This window comes from Notothenia rossii, assembly GCF_949606895.1.
Source record: "Notothenia rossii genome assembly, chromosome: 1".
Taxonomy (NCBI): domain Eukaryota; kingdom Metazoa; phylum Chordata; class Actinopteri; order Perciformes; family Nototheniidae; genus Notothenia; species Notothenia rossii.
In genome coordinates, this window is record NC_136912.1 from 39867974 (window position 1) to 39886507 (window position 18534).

Genomic DNA, 18534 nt, shown 5'->3' on the forward strand with positions numbered 1-18534 from the left:
GCCGAGCACGTACGAACTGCGCATGCGTGAGTTGCAATAACTCTCCTTACCAGCAGGCGTCTGTAGTGTGTATTCGTCATTCAAAACATGCAACAACCGGAAGACAGAGAAGAAGAACAGACTACGTGATATAAACAAACAACAAATAGCGTGTGCGTTAGCTTCACCTTAGCATGTGTTTATCCAAAGCGACTTTTATCCAAAGCGACTTACAAGCAAACACATGTGTTTACAGCAGTGGACAACAGCTTCTGGCCTGGACACAGTTTGCACCTCACCGTCACATTCCTGTCTATTATTCGGACAAACTCAAAATAATGGGCATACCTCCACCCCTCGAAAGTTATCGCTGACTCAGCCATGTTTATGCAGCACTGCACGTGGAGATGTGGACGCGCAAGTCGCGCATAATACGTACATATAAAACTGCGGCGGAAACCCCTCTCATCTTTCAGTGTGATTATGACTGATTTTAGTAAGTAACGAAGTAACGCGTGTCGTGGGAATGTTAGTAACTGTAGTGTGATTACTGAATTATAAAAGTAGCGCGTTACACTGCTCCATTACCGACAAAAGTAATATTATTACAGTAACGCGTTACACCCAACTCTGGGTTCTGTCACAAGTTAGACACATATTATTGTTGTTTTTTGGTTTGGCACATCTTAACTCTCCTGTAATTTCAGATCCCGCCTTCCTGCAGGCTCTTGCAATCAGCTCACTTCTCTCACCTGGGGCCCTGGGGTTAAATGGATTCCTTGCGTCCCTCACTTGCGTTGTTTCCCTGCGACTAGTCCCTCCCACCAGGGAAGCATGGAGAGATGCTGCAAAGAAACCACGAGAAGCAGGGAAATGAGTTTTAAGAGCAATGGGGCGTCCTTTCCTCCGGAGCGTCACGTGAAGCAACGTCCGTTTGTGATGACGCTGCACAGCTGATCGTCTGACAACAGCCAGCTCTGTCCCCGTTGTTTCCACACACACCCCCGCCTCTGTTAGTACACATTTACTGACACAAACATTTGTATCATATTCAGCAGGTCACCATTGAAAAATAGGTCAATGATCTCAATGGGTTTTCACCTGAATAAATAAAGGTTTTGAATTGAATTGAATCATCTGCTGTAGACCCAAATAAATAAAATAAAATAGGAACTAATTCTCAAAAAAGATAAACACCATTCTTAAAATGTATAAACAAATAATAGTTTGATTAATAATGATTCCTACCTGAAAACACCGGCTCCGTTTCGCCGCTCCACCTGCTCTCCTTCTGATCCTCCCGGCTTCACCTGCCTAGCTCCTCCAACGCTGCCTCCACCCCATTCCCGGACTTCTCAAAACGTGTCCTGCCTTTGGCTGGCCTGGACCCCTCTTCCGTGGACTACTTGGAGCTAGCTGCCTGCACCTCTGCAGTCATCAAGCTGCAGGATACCCGCTAGCTGCTAATGCTAGCGGCTGCCCGGCTCACCTGTCCACTCAACGCTCCGTCTCTCCTGCCTGGCATGGCATTGAGGTACTCCGCTGCGAGACTTCTACAACTCAACAACCATTCCACACCGTTATGGATCTCTGTCATCAAAAACCACAAACTTCTAAAACGAACCAGATACATCCATAGAGGCTCCGGTCGCAAGTTTGTTTACTTTCACACAGGTCACTCCATCCCCGTATTCTGGTCGGCTGAGCGCACACCCACCTTTCGACTACGTCATCACAACAATACAGACGAGCGCGCCCCCTGTCTGCAAGCCCTGGCAATGACACCTGAGTCAATCCTCACCACACAAAGCAATATGAAGCTCACTCTGTTTAATACGCGGTCCCTCAACAATAAAAGTCACATTCTCAACGAATTCATTCTGGACAATAAACTGGACTTTCTCTGTCTGACAGAAACCTGGCAACAACCTCTGGATTATCTCTCACTCAACCTCACTACACCCAATTGATACTCATACATAAATAAGCCACGCTCGGAGGGCCGAGGTGGTGGAATTGCCGTAATACACCGACAGGACATTAAAACCAGCCTCATCCCCATCTCATCTGCTCCTTCATTTGAACACCTGGCTTTTAAACTCTCTGGTCACACACAGTCAGTCCTGGCAGTTGTCTACCGCCCTCCCAAACCAAACCCATCATTCCTCTCTGATTTCTCTGAATTTCTGACCCAGCTCTGTTCTCTCTCCACCTCAGTCCTCCTACTTGGTGATTTCAACATCCACATGGACTCCACTGACTCTACAATAACTACAGACTTCACGGACATGCTTAACTGCTTCAAACTCATTCAACATGTCAACTTTCCGACCCATAACCGTGGCCACATTCTGGACCTTGTTTGCTCGACTGGACTAAACCTTCACCATCTGTCTGGCTCAGACCTCTTCCTCTCTGACCACTTAGCCATCACCATGACCATCAACATTCCCACCCCACCACCAAAGCAAAAACGCAAAATCAACTTCGGTAAATTAAGCTCTGTCTCAGCTACCTTGCTCTCATCCTCCCTCTCTGAAAAAATATCCACCACTCCCTTTGTGGACCTCCATAGCCCCTCTGATCTCACTGACTACTACAACAACATTCTGTCCTCCTGCCTTGACCAACTTGCACCCATAAAAACCAAAACAGTTTCCTTCACCCACTCTGCTCCCTGGTTCACCCCTGAACTCCGTCTGATGAAAACCCGTGCCCGGCAACTTGAAAGACTCCGCAATAAAACAGGTCTCACAATTCATTCTCAAACCTACAAAGACCACCTACAGCAATATAAAGATGCCCTCTTCCATGCCCGCACCACTTACTACTCTCAGTTAATCCACTCTGGCTCCGGAAACCCCAAAACACTCTTCTCCACAATAAACAAACTCCTCAGCCCCCTGGACACCACCACTCAGTCATTCACAGTAGACAAATGCAGCTCTTTTCTCAAATTTTTTCAAAGCAAAATAGACAACATTTACAGCAGCTTAACCACTACCACACCAGCTCTCCCTCAAGCCACCTGCCCCCCCTTATCCTGCCAACCCCTGTCCCAGTTCTCCTCTGTCTCCCCTACTGACCTCTCTGATCTCCTCACAGGAATGAAAACTGCCACCTGCACCCTGGACCCCATCCCCTCCAGCTTTGTTAAGGCCTGCCTTCCTACTCTCTCTTCACTCATCACTACAGCAATCAACTCCTCCCTGTCTTCTGGCACCGTCCCACCGTCCCTCAAAATAGCTGCTATCACCCCTATTCTGAAAAAACCCGGACTAAACCCTGACAACCCTAATAACTTCAGACCAATCTCGAACCTACCCTTTCTGTCAAAAGTTCTGGAACGCGCTGTAGCGTCACAACTTAAGCATCATCTCTCTGCTAATAACCTCTATGAAACTTTTCAATCCGGATTCCGCTCAAACCACAGTACCGAAACCGCACTCCTCAAAATTACAAATGACCTTCTCCTCTCCTCCGATGCTGGTAACCTCAACCTCCTCATCCTCCTTGACCTCAGCGCTGCCTTCGACACCATTAATCACTCCATCCTCCTCACCCGTCTTGAAACCACCTTCAACATCACCGGCACTGCCCTCTCTTGGTTCACTTCATACCTCTCTGACAGAAACCAGTTCATCTACATCAATAACTGCAAATCCCCCACCGCTCCTCTCCCCCAAGGTGTCCCTCAAGGCTCAGTTCTCGGCCCCCTCCTCTTCATTCTCTACCTGCTTCCCCTTGGTCACATAATCCGCCGTCATGGACTTCAATTCCACTGCTTTGCCGACGACATCCAGCTTCTCATCTCCACCAAGCCCATCTCCACTGCTACCCACTCCATCCTGACAAACTGCATCACTGAAATAAAATCCTGGCTCCAACTTAACTTCCTGAAACTCAACTGCGATAAATCTGAAATAATAATCATTGGACAAAAGAAGCTCACCACACCTATCCATAACTTCACCTTCAACATAGACGGCTTCCCAGTTCAAACCTCCCCTCACATCCGGAACCTAGGCATCATATTTGACCAAACCCTCTCCTACAACAGATACATCAAACAGATCACAAAGACAGCCTTCTTCCACCTCAAAAACATCGCCCGTCTACGTCCATCCCTCTCTCCCACTGCTGCCGAAACCCTCATCCACGCCTTCATCACCTCCCGTCTGGACTATTGCAATAGCCTCCTCTATGGTTCACCTGCAAAAATCCTCAACAAACTTCAATATATCCAGAACTCTGCCGCCCGTCTACTCACCCACACCCGAATCCGTGAACACATTACACCCGTCCTCATCAAGCTCCACTGGCTCCCCATCCCCCAGAGAATTCAGTACAAGATCCTCCTGATGACGTACAAAGCCCTCCATAACCTGGCCCCATCCTACCTGACTGACCTCCTCCACAGACACACTCCCACTCGCTCCCTCCGCTCTGCCACTGCCAACTTCCTGTCCCTCCCCACCCGGACCAACCTCAAGTCTTGGGGCGACAGAGCCTTCTCCGTTGCTGCACCCACCCTCTGGAACTCACTACCCCAATCCATCAGAGATTCTTCCTCCCTCACAGCATTCAAAACATCACTCAAAACCCACCTGTTCAACACTGCATTCAACCACTGACCACCCCACTCCCCCCGCATTTTTTCTGTTTTGTTTATCTCTTTTTGTATTTCTTTGTCTTTTTTTTGTTGTGTTTTCTTAAATTCTCTGTCAAAGCGTCTTTGAGTTTCATGAAAAGCGCTATAAAAGTCCCATGTATTATTATTATTATTATTATTGCACAAAATAAATAAAAATAATTCAGAGAAGAAAAAGAGATATGTTATCTATCAAAACCCAGTTAGATTAACATTCATTGGATTGCACACTTTGTTTGTTTGTGTGGATATGTAGCAAATTAACGTTTTAAATAGCACTTAATGACTGACTGAATGGAAATGACAATAAATGAAAATGTAAAACGAAAAAAGTGATCATGAAAATGTTTCCAAAAAATGAATAAAATTATTTTTGACCACTTTGTTGTTCAGATATATCCAAGAGGCAAACTCTGTGGAAGAGCCGGGACGCCAATACGGAAGTGGCACACACTGCAGTTCATATATTGGCCGATAGGGACTGACTGCAGAAAGGAGCAATTTCCATAGACCCCCATGTTAAAATGCCCAACTTTACAGCAGAAAAAAACATGTTTCTACCCATGGAACCCCCGGTGTAGTGTCCCCTCAGCAACAGACCACTCAGAGCTGGTGAATACTTTGGTTTATTTCACTGCGTTTCTGCGTTTGAATGGACACATAAAAAGGACACGTTTCTCAAAAGATCCTCACGCGGTATGAAAATCTCCCACAATCCATTGCGGTAACAAAGCTACAGTAATGCAGGCACGCATTTGTAACACCAGATGGCGTGATTCTCCAATTTAACCCGGATTTTACACCAACCTTTATAACTCTGTTACATACACCCCCCTAAAATTATTCTAAATTGGGGCAAAACACAGAAAACAACAAAACACACAGGAGATACAAAATACAAAATACAAGCTGTGTAGAAATTTGAGCATAACCTCGTTTAAGTCAGTTTGAAACTGTCCACTTGGAACAAGTCAGCAAGAGATTGGCCAAACTCCTTCATAACATAGACACAAAATATGCCGTGTACACCTCTTATAAAATAAACATTACTCTTCTACATCTTGAAATTACTGAGGGACACTGTAAGACAGTGCAAATACTAATTGAAAAAAAAAACTAAAACATATATATATATAATCACTATCAGGAGTCTAACCAAAGAATATGTCTCTCATAATAGAAAACAAAGAACCACTTGTTGACACTGAGTCATCAACAATCTGCTCATTCATTTCACAAATGAGTCGAGCTGGAGGTTTTATAGGTCTACCTGCCCTAGTGCAAAGTGGAAGAGGCTGTTCACTAACTACATGGCCCTGTGTGAGTGCACCTAGTTGTGTATCTGTTGCCATGTCAGGGGAGGGCACACAATGAGCTCTTTCTGCTGAGGACTGTAAAGATGCATCTTGGGGCACCTCACATTCAACAGTGGAGGGCAACTGTGCAACACGTACGAAAGAGTCTGAGGAATTCAAAAGCTCACACACAACATGTGATATCAAAGACTCTTCTGCTTCTGAAGGTGCTGTGCTCACATCCACTACTGAAGAACAATCAGGCTGACTGGCTGTCTCATCCCCATCATTTGCATCCTCCATCTGCAGGAGCCAGTTAACTGTCTTCGTCTCACTGTTCTGTACAGCAAGAGAAACCACTGGGTCACTTTGTCCACTTCCAGCGACAGAAGAGCAGCTTGACTCAAGATCTTCATCACCTCCCACGGGGAGAAAACTCACAGGAAGCAGGAGATTCCTATGAACAACTTTTTCCTTTGACGTCACAGGGTCTCTAATGCAGTACACATTGATTCCTGGCTTCACAGATATCACTTCATAAACTGTGGAAACCCATCTGTCTGCAATCTTTCTTTTCCCTCTCTCACCACGATTTGCAAGCAAGACTCTGTCACCAATAGTGAGAGGTGACCCTTTTGCTTTGCGGTTGTAGTTATTTGCCTGACGCGCCTGTTCAGTCCGACTGTTCTGCCGGGCAATATGAGCAGCTTCAGCCAGGTCATGTTTCAAGCGGGAAACAAACTCACAATGGTCAACAACAGCATTGCTAGAGAGGGCATGCTGGAACACAACATCAACTGGCAGACGTGGGATCCTCCCAAACATGAGAAAGAAAGGTGCAAAGCCTGTTGTCTCTTGCTCAGTGCAATTGTAACAGAATGTCAGCATTTGGAGCATTTGTGGCCACCTGGCCTTGGAATGTGGAGGCAGGGTCCTTATCATGCCCCCAAGTGTTCTGTTGTACCGCTCGACAACTCCATTCCCCATAGGATGGTAAGGGGTGGTGTGTGACTTCCGGACGCCAGCTACCTCCATGAGCTCTTTAATGAGTTGACTCTCAAAATTGGCTCCTTGATCTGAATGGATGCGTTTGGGGAAACCATATATGCAGAAAAAGTCATTCCAAAGTCGACGAGCGACCTGTTTAGCTGACTGATTTTTACACGGGAATGCATGAGATATTTTAGTAAAATGATCTGTGACTACCAAAACATCCACACACTTTTTGTGAGTCTGTTCAGCAGTCCAGAAATCAATACAGACTAGTTCCATCGGTTCAGAGGTGCAAATGCTTTCAAGAGGAGCACGGTCGTTAGGCTCAGGTGTTTTTCCAACCACACATCGGAAACAATTCCTCACATGATTGATGATGTCACGTTCCATTCCTATCCAAAAGAATCTCTGCCTGGCAAGAGAAAGGGTGCGGGCCTGTCCCTGATGACCAGCTGAGTCATGTATGCCATTGAGAACCTGGGCCTTAAGGGAGTCTGGAACCACAATTTGGTGGATTGTCGTGTTCATTTGTCTGTCTTTCTTTACCTTGCACAAAATGCCATCCTTGACGGAGAGTTTGGGCAAGTGTCTTAGCAGTTTTGTCACTCCGCGAGACTCAGCAGCACGCTCACGTCTCGTGGGTCTCCTGCGGCGCTGGATGTAATAGAGAGCCCTGCCTATGACATCATCCTGCTCTTGGAGATTAACAAGTTCACTCTTCGGTAGAGAGGAAGTCTGGTCAACACCAGTGACCTGAAAAACAGCTGGTCCTGTTCCTCTCACTTGGCCGACACCTCCAGTGTCGTGTGCATCCAACACTGCTGAGACTTCATGTGATGACAGGGACCCCTGAGAAGGAGGCTGGGTGATGACAGCGACTTCCTCGGACTGATCAACAACCACCTGGCAGTTATTAGTACACCTAAATGCATCCTGCACTGTTCTATCCACCATCCCAGACATGTGGTTCAGTAAAAACACATAAGGTTCAGTCACAAGACGGTGGCTCATGCACGACTGGACAAATGGCTCTCTACTTAATGCATCAGCGACCACATTCTTTGGACCAGGGATATAGTTCAGGTCAAAACTGTATGCTGCAAGCTTTGAAACCCACCTCTGCTCACAAGCATCCAACCTAGGCTTAGTCAAGATGTATGTCAATGGGTTTTTATCCGTCCAGACTGTGAAGTGTCGCCCTTTTAGCCAATGGCTAAATTTGTCACAAACTGCCCATTTAAGAGCGAGAAACTCAAGTTGATGTGCTGGATAGTTCAGCTTAGAGTGGGAAAGTGTCTTGCTAGCAAATGCTACAGGTCTGGCCATCTTTCCATCAGGAGGCAACTGTGAAAGGACGGCCCCTATGCCATCAAAGGAGGCATCAACTGCAAGAATGAATGGGCGTTAAAATCTGGATGTGCTAAAGTGACACTGTGCACCAGCTCATACTTCAATGTTCCAAATGCTTCTTTGCACTCATCATTCCAGTCTGTTGGAGAGAGTCTGACATTGCCTTTTTTAAACTTTGGTTTGTGGCCTCTCCCTCTTTTGTGCGGTGTGGCAGGCTCAGACACAAGGTTGAACAGCGGCTTAGCTTTGGCAGAACATCCCTCAATGAAATGGTGGTAATAGAGAACCATCCCTAAGAAAGACCAGATTTTCTTAGCACATGGTGTTTGCCCATCTTGCTCCATCAAGTCAGCTTCCTGCATATCATTTATAACCTCCACTTTACTCGGGTCGGTCTTAACACCATCCTCACAAATAATGTGTCCCAGAAATTTGACTGACCTGCGTAGAAAGTAGCACTTCTTAGGGGAGAGCTTTAAGTGGTTGGCAGCAAGACGTGAAAAAACCATCTGTAGACGCTCAAGTGCAACCTGTTCAGATGGAGCATAGACCATGAGGTCATCCATGTAGCATAGCAGACTTGTGAAGTTCTCATCCCCAAAGATGGACATCATCATTCGCATGAAAGTGGCAGGGCTGTTCGACAAGCCCTGGGGCATCCTGTTGTATTCATGAAGACCGAATGGGGAGGAGAACGCTGTATATTTTCTGTCATCTTCATGCAGCCCGACATTGTAGAACCCTGATGTGAGGTCCATTGTGGAAAAGAACACATTTCCACCAAGCGCAGCAAGGGCATCAGTCTGATGGGGCAATGGATGTGCATATTTTACTGTTATTGCGTTCAACCACCTAAAGTCATTGCAGAGGCGAAGGTCACCATTTGGTTTGACAACAAGGACAAGGGGTGATGAGTATTCACTCTGAGATTTGCGAATGATCCCTAATTCCTCCATGTCATTCAGAGCATTCCGTAGCTTGTCATAGTGGCATGGCGGAACCCGCCTGTATGGAAGTCTGAAGGGCTTGTCATCAACCAGGTGTATTCTGTGCACAAAATCCACTGCCTCGCCACAGTCCATTTTGTGCTTCGAAAATGTTGATTCATACTGCTCAATGATTTTCATCAGCTTATCTTTCCACTCGAGAGAGACCTCACAAGATGAGAGGTCCAAATCCTGCAAACCCATGTCACTCAAGATGCGGGACATCTCCTCCTCTGACCTTGGCTCAGGCGACGGGCTGTGTGTGTACTGTGCACTGGATTGGACGCAAACTGGATCTGGTAAATCCTGCACTGAAAGACAGGGGGACACATCAGCAACCTTTGCATTCTTTTTAAGGGTGAGTGGCTTTTCAGTGGGGTTTACAATTTTGACAGGAACCCAGCCATTTCCCCATAAAGACGTGACAACCCTCCCCACCATAATTTGTGCAGGTCTGGCTTTTGACTGGGTGGGCTCAATGATGACTGTACTCCCTACTGCAGAGACATCAGACTCAGGTAATTTCGCCCACACCAAACTTTCAGACATTGGCTGCAGAGTTACACATCTTTTCAGTTTTGCCGTGCCAATTTTGTTAGTCCCTGCTCCACCTTTGCATTCATCTGAGGAGGACAGCAGAGACATCAACTTGGGCAAACTATCACTCTGAACACTTCTCACAGGAGATGTGATATTTTGGCAACTTACAGTTTTTTTCATCTGCGAAATGAGCCACTTGATGGCATTGCTGCCGAGAATTATTTCATCAGTCTGGCCTGGCACAACTAGAACAGGAATTATTACCTTATAGCCATAAACTGATGCAGTAAGATCATACATGGCAGTTGGAGTAACAAGGTGACCACCACAACCAACTATGACAAAGTCTTCAGCTGATTTCCTTTCCATGTTAGGGACAGATTGTGAAAGTCTTCTGTCAGCTGCCTCACTAATTGTGCATGCCATAGATCCACTGTCCACTAATGCTTTGAGAGCATGTCCATTATGCGTGGTCACAGCCGTGTGGAATAGACTATCAGTCTCCGGGAGTCTTTGCAGCCTTTGTACAATCAGTGTCTTATTTGATGGCACCATGCTGCTGTAGGTGTCATACAATGTTTCACAATCATCAATGTCTTTCATATCCAAGGTGGAAGGCTCACTCACATAATCTGCACTATCCTCCCTCTTGCACAGATCATTCAGTTTCCCTGCTGGTTGTAGTGAAGAGGACGTCTCCCCTCTGGGCAGTCACGTCTTGGGTGACCAGGTAAGTGACACAGAAAGCAAAGTCTTTTCTCTCGACAGTGTATGAAAGCAGAGTGAGAGCTGTCATTACATATAGAACAAGGCATGTCCATAAAGCCCTCAATCTTTGGTGGCTTGTTGCTAGTATGTTGCCTCCTATTAGCTTGAGCATACCCAGGGGCCTGAAGCAAAACCTTCTCCAGCATGCCAATCAACCTCTCGAAAGCAGGGTTGTCCTGGCTCACAGCTTGTGCCTGTTTGGGAATGTCTGACACTAAAGCAACATTAGTGCTCACCTCAGCTACATTCATGTTTATCCTGCCTCTCTCTGTGGAAGACCTCAGTCCCTTCTCTAAATGGTATTCATCTAGCACTTCCTGAACTTCTCGTGCTGACCATTTATCAATTGTCTTGGACCTAAACGTAAGAGCTAAATCTCTGCTGGGGCAGTGTCTGATGAAGATACGTGTGACTTCAATACTGGGATTATCAAACACCTTACCCTGTTCCCTAAGACAACTGTCAGCCACATCGACAGCTCTGTTTAGTCTGAGCCAGTACTCATATGGGTCCTCTTGTTCTTTTGGTAGGGTGGAATAAAAGTCAGCCAGAGGCACAGAAGAGCAATGGCTGGAGCTGAAATGTTTGCGGAGGAGTCCATAGATGGCCTGCGGTTTCTCTTGGACATCAATTCCACTATTTCTTATCCCAAACTTCACAACATCCTTTGCTCTGCCCCTCAGGTGAATCAGAATTTCTTCAGCTTGATGCTCTGGCTGGATACTGCTTTTCCTGATGTAATTTCTCATCAAATCCTCCCATTCATCAACAGGCAGTGTGTCTGAACTCTCTCCTCTGAACATAGGTGGGTCTTTAACTCCTCTCTGAGTGACTAGCTGAACTTGGGAGAGATCCAGCGTTTGGCAGGGGAGTGTGTCTTTTTTAATGCATTTTTCTTCATGACTCGTGTGTACAGCAGCTGTAGTGTTAATGCGCAACATAATGCTATCAGCTAGCTGCTGCCCTATCTGCTGCACAATAGTGCTCATTTGGTCAGCTAGTCCGACATCATCAGGAGGCTTGGGGACTGATGTGCTAAAACACTGTGGTGTAGATAACTCTACTGTATGCTGGAGGGAAGGTGTCATCACATCTCCACTTCTGATAGGACTGTGCACTGAATCCCCATCAAAAGTTTTCCTATCCCCCACCTTTAAGTCACCTAGTGGAAATGGAACAGGTGTGCTACATAGCCCTCTACCCCTACCAACATTGAAAGGAGTGATTTCAAAGGTATTAAATCTACTGGAACTCATGTTTCATCGATAGTAAACCAAAATAAAATGACAAGTTCAAAAGAATAAGGCTTATATCAACAAAATAAACCTGAGAGTCCAACACACTGAAGGAATTGAAGCTCCAAAACGTTGCAGCGGCGAGAAGACATTCACCCTGGCCCGGCGTAGTGAAGAACGGGTCACGGCACCAATATAACCCCCGGTGTAGTGTCCCCTCAGCAACAGACCACTCAGAGCTGGTGAATACTTTGGTTTATTTCACTGCGTTTCTGCGTTTGAATGGACACATAAAAAGGACACGTTTCTCAAAAGATCCTCACGCGGTATGAGAATCTCCCACCATCCATTGCGGTAACAAAGCTACAGTAATGCAGGCACGCATTTGTAACACCAGATGGCGTGATTCTCCAATTTAACCCGGATTTTACACCAACCTTTATAACTCTGTTACAGATGCAATAAATATTATTATGAATATAGTTAGATTCCACCGTCATGATTATGGATCTGTGAGTGAATTGTTTTCTAACACGACCCTTTTATTTATATTAGGTCTTAAAGTTTTAGCATAAATTAGGGCGTGGTCACATTGAGTGACGGCTCTGTGAAGTGACTGCTGCTGTTAGCTTCTTGTCTCTCTGCTAGCTGCTCCGTGAAGCTACAGGCACTCTGCCTGTTCAGCTCATCCAGGGAACACAACTTGCCCCCGGCCGTGTTTGTTTGTTCTTCATGCTTATATATCGGACTATTGTGACTCGCTCTGCGGTTGAAACAGACGGTGCATGATTGCGGTTTTGCGGAAAGTGAAATTCAAGTACTTATTTATGTGTTAATGATTTTAATCAACTACGTAATTAATGTTACGGCTTGGGTTAGCGTGTAAGCCAGTGGTAGCTACGTCGGTGCTAACGATGCTAATAGTAGTCTCCAAGTTAAAATCATAGACTATATTTATAAAAGTTAAAATGAAATAGACAAGTGTTAAGCGTTAAGTGGGATAATACTGTTGAACAAACGGCTTCTGTTTGAGGTTGATAAAATAAGGTCATCCTTGTAACTTAGAGGGATGATTATTATGTAGGTAGGAACTGTATGCATGCTAAGGTTAATTTAAATTGGCTATGCTCAAGTACAGATGTAGCACTCCAGATAGGACTCACATGGGTGTGTCCCAGTCACAAGCCCAGCGGATCCCAGTGGCTGGGGGTGTTGCCAAATTGCTAGAGGGCGTTGCCAAATTTCCCCATTTGTTCAATTACAGGATTTAACCATGAGATGGCGCTTCATTCACAAATACACAAAGACAACTGGGTGTTGTAGAACTTATTCTGTTTGCAATGTTTGCATCTCTGCAGTTGTGTTTGTTGAATACTGTAGCATAAACTCTTATTTGTTATGGTTTTCACAGGCTACTATAATGAAAAAACATCAACATTTTAGATAAAATAAAGTATATAGTTTGCTTTATGCAGTATATTTTTTGTAATATTGTTGGGGTGTTTTTACACAGTACAGTAGATTGAAGTAAATCAACGTATACATTAAGATAAGATAAGATGGACCTTTATTAACCCCCATGGGGAAATTCAGTAGTTCAAACAGCAACAGGGTAAGAGTGAAAAACAGGATAGCACAGATTCACACAGATTAATAAAATCTAAAATAAGATGAGCGATAAAAATAATAATAATGAGAAACTATGAAATAAGAAATGAATAAAACTAAAATATAATTATCATATCATATATTATAATGTATTGTATTATTAAGTAATATCATACATTAACCCCATTATAGCAGATGCCACATTGAATGGATGAACACATTTATGCATCAATAATTACAACAGAGTATTTCTAAATACAAGTTGTAAAAATACAATATGTATTTAATATGAATAACATAATGATTAATTTCAGATGATAATACTTTTCATGGTTAGGTCCGGTCTGACAGCGCTTAGTTCTCTGCTGAAGATCACTGCTGCTCTAAACAAAGTCAAAAATCCTACATCCAAACGGAATAAATATAATTTATTATTAATACGTTAAGTCTTGTTAATTGTTTTTCACTTTTATTAAATGTTTGATATTTCCGGCACAGACCCTTTCATACCGGCAATGCGCGATAGAAACAACAGAAAGTGCGACAGTTTAAAGAGCTTGTGACAGCATCCCAAAAACTGTTGTGCAATGAAATATTGGGCTACTAGTCATCTCGAACCTTCAGTTTCAAAAAGAAGGTGCGATACCGTTCCGATAAATATCGATAATTTCTAACTTTGCGGGGAAATTCCTTCGACTCATTTTGAAGTTTTGGGGGAAGCCGGAAGTGACGTCAATGCGGGAACGCTTCACTGTGCGCCGAGAGAACCAAACACGGACAAAGTTTGTTGTCATGCGTAGAAATTGTGAATTACTGAGTTTAGGCACGTTAATAACGTTTTAATGAAGTTGACTACAGTATATTCATATTTGTCAGTGCTTTCATGTCAATTCGGGGAACATAAACATAAATGATCGTGGTGAAGATGACTATTAAATTAGGACTAAAAATCGGTAGTGAGAGCTGCTGAATTTCCTCCCGTAGGATACGATACAAAAACGAATCGATTATTTTTGTAGTTGTGAACTCAAGTGGATGAAACTACATTTATTAGTGCTTTCATGTCAATTCGGCGAACATATGATACATTAAATGATCATGAGGAAGATGATTTAAAAATTGTTTATTTGAGCTGGTCTGCATTTCCTGATGAGAAAACAAACCGATGCTTTTTGTAGTTGTAGTACACCAACATGGATTAAACTTGTGTTTTTTTTACTACAATGTTGGGGAAATTAATGGATAAAATGCATGGATTATTATTATTATTATTATTATTATTCCCACTCCGGTCGGGACACTAGGTCCAGCGTTCCCCCAGCAGCGAGGCTCCCCCCGTTGACAGTTTACGTGGGCTGGGCTGGGTGCAGTGGCGGACTGGCCATCTTGTCTGTCAAAATGCATCTTACGTTTCTAACTTGCAATATCATTATTTCCGCTCTCTTCACTCCAGAAGAGCGATCTCCCTGTGTCTCTCTGTGTGCGGGGGGCGGGGCCTATCAGACATGCTGCAGTGAACACAAACCTACAGACTGGGGGTTGGGAGATCACAGGGGGGGGAGCTTTGGAATGTGAGCATCCCCCTTGGGAGACTTACTCCACGCATTCCGATGGCCAATTAGCTTTAAACAAAGAGTTTGCAACATGGGGGGTGGGGGCTTCTCAAAAGAGAAAATGCAGATATAATTCACTCTCTCGACTCGCTGGTATCTCGAGCTGAGCGCTCATTGGTGGTTTGTACCCGCTGCTGATGAAACTCTCCATTGGCTCGGCAAAAGTTTGTTGTTGTTTTGTGTCAGTTTTACGTCGCCACTTCCATTCACATTTTTCATCATTGTTCCACAATGTTTATCATGAAATTAATATTCATATATTTTATACTATACTATATGCCAACACTACCGATTTGGGCGGTAGTCTACCGCTTTTGACATGTTTTTACCGCCTACCGACTTAGGTGGCTTTCCCTACCGATTTTCAATCTTCCCAAACTATAACAAATAAAAATGACACTCCATAGACACTGGACTCGACTTTTGGTGGACATCGTTTGCAGCGTGATCGCATCATACAAACAGTAGTCCTCTGTGTTTCTGAAAGAGAAACAACGTGCAGACCGGGGGTAATGCTGCGGGAAAGGCAGCGTTACCCCCGACAAGGCATTTGAGTCCTGCAGGATTTCCCCGTTAATATCAGTGTCTCGAAAACACATGTTCTGATTTATGGCGCAACACAAAGATATTTCGCTCTGTGCAAACCTTTGACTCTAATATGTCAACAACATGAAACAAGAATATGAACCTGGCTTTATCCAATGTTCACACAAGAGTTCTACATCCTGACACATCCTTCATCTACACTGTCTCAACTGAAAGAGGACCAGAAACACATTAAAAATATAATAAAATGTGAAGACTTTGGGATATTTATCTCCCATTCTTTACTTTTCGGGCATTTTACAGACTAGACATGTCGTTGATGTCACTGTTTACCAAACTACCACTTTTTCTGAAAAATTCATAAAATTATGCAATATATTTTAAATACATGGTTTATACATGTGATTACTGGGGTTCCATTGCTTCTGATTACCTAATTTGGGCGTGCACATTTGCCACACGCAAACCTACCTCTTTTGGATTTGGAAAGGTTGGCATGTATGCTATACTTGCACTGCTTACTGTTTTCATACTTTATATATCTTAGCATATTCATACACACTGTTAATACTGCTCACAGGCTGCTGTGTATATCTAGTGTATTCATACCCCTCACTGTTTATTCATCATTCAATTAATTCTATATTTTATTCTGTAGATTGTGTACATTACTTTGAACTTTACTGCTTGTTGCACCGTTAGAAGCTAAACTGCATTTCGTTGTCTCAGTACCTGTAATCTGTGCAATAACAATAAAGCAGGCATCTTTATTGTGGCCTCAACAATCAAGTTCTAAGTAGTGCAATATGAAATAAAAACAACTACCGTAATTTTCGGACTATAAGGCGCACCTGAATTTAAGCCGCAGCAGCTAAATTGAATGATGTGTACATATATAAGCCGCACTGGACTATAAGCCGCAGGTGTTTTAATGTTTAATTACCATATAACCAAATAACCAACCACCTTAGGTATAAAGGCAGGGTTGGGCTTCAGCAATACTCTCGTTAACCCTCGGGCGAACTGAGTGCATGAAGGATGTACAGATAGCGCATGAATGTCACTGACTCGCTTGGCGGATGCCAGGGCCAGTAACAGCACTGTCTTGAGTGACAGGTGCTTCATGTCAGCTTCTTCCAGGGGTTCAAATGGGGCTCGAGTGAGCCCATCTAAAACCACTGTCAAGTCCCAGAAGGGCACCAGTGACCTGGAAACAGGAAGGAGCCTGCGAGCTCCCTTCATAAAACGGCAGACCAGAGGATGCTGGCCGGCCGTCTTACCCTCAAAACCCACATGGCATGCAGCAATAGCAGCCAGGTAGACTTTGATTGTGGAGAAAGCTCTGTGTTTATCAATTAGGTCCTGTAGAAATGATAAAATCACTCCCACAGGGCATTGAAAAGAGGTGTGCCCTTTTTGAAGGCACCAGTCATCAAACAGCCTCCACTTACAGTCATAAAGAGACCTAGTGGAGTAAGCTCTCGCACTCTGAATAGTGTTTATCACCTTCTGCGGGAGACCCACTGCATTCAGATTATACCACTCACGGGCTCTCTGCTCGGCGGGTATTATAGATATAGCCTTCTTTTCTAGAAGTGATAGAATCTCTCTCTCCAGAATATGGGCTGACTCTCCTCGGGCTTGTGAACACAGAACGCCCGAGAAGCTAGGAGGGGTGACAGCGAATTGGAGTCTGTAGCCCCGTGTTACTGTCTTGAAAACCCAAGCAGACGTTGTGAGCATCTCCCACTGTTTGCTCCTTAGAGCCAGCGGAGATGTCACGTCTCTTACCCTCTGAGTCTCTATTTGTTGTGTTATGGGGCCCTCTAGTGTCTGAACACGATGGTACCCCATTTCAACAATCCCCACCGAGACTGCGCATGCGCGTGACGGTGGTGCCTTCACAACCCCAGCCGGCACTGCGCATGCGCATGGCGGTGGTGCCTTCACAGACCCGTCTATTATCCGCCTTTTGAGAGAGGCCGTAGCTGCTCTCAAAAGAGGGACACGCGACAGACTGTTTATTGTTTTTATTGTCTTTCTTTTCATTTTTTGGGACTGCGCCCTTGGCTTGAAGCCTGGAGTGAAAAAGTGAAAAATTGTTTATTTGAAAACAACAACAATTGTGACATGTGTTTTTGTGACTTAGGCAGATAGCAGAACTCGCTGTCTCTGGTATTAAGTTTGTTTCCCTTCTGGCGCGAACTTGAGGATGGCGTTGCGGCATCACTCGAGGTGGCGGGAAGATGGAGGCCTGGTGGCACCCCGAAAACACATCTGGAGCTGGGGAACAGGGAACTTCCAGCTCTGTCACCGAGGAGAGGAGAGGAGGCTGTCAGGCCGCCCGCTTCTTCTTCCTCGACTGGTGACCGAAAATCTGAGTCGGCTGTGCCTGAACAGCAGCTGCCGAAACCGGAGATTTCCTCGGCCAGCTCGTCCTCGTCTCCTGCCTGGGCTGGGGACTCGGGGCGGGCTGTGGCCTCTGCTGCCTCGGTACCTTGAACCGGGCTGGACGTGAGGCAACTTGGGCGAAGGACTGCCGCGAGACCGTCGCAGGTAGCGGCTGGACCCTTCGGGGGAGACAGAGGTGGAGGGCCTCGTCTTCCTTCTTTTTCGACTCACATCTCCGCTGCATCGAGACTAAAGCGGAGCCGAAAATACCCTCGGGAACGATAGGCATGTCAAGAACATCCTCCTTTTCCCGGTCTGGGAGGTTGGTCAGGTTGAGCCACCTGGCTCTCTCCTGTACCACCATTATGCCCATGACTTTGCCCGTGGCCTGGACTGCACAGCGCTGCACACGGAGGCAAATGTCCGTGATCGCTGCGATCTCGTCCCATACAGCCGGCCCAGGTTTGCTTGATAGGTCCTCGCAGAGCTCCGCCTGGTAGGCGGTCAGCAGTGAGGAGACATTGAGTGCCCTGGCGGACAACGCTGCGGCTTTATAGGCCCGTTCCGTCATCGCTGACT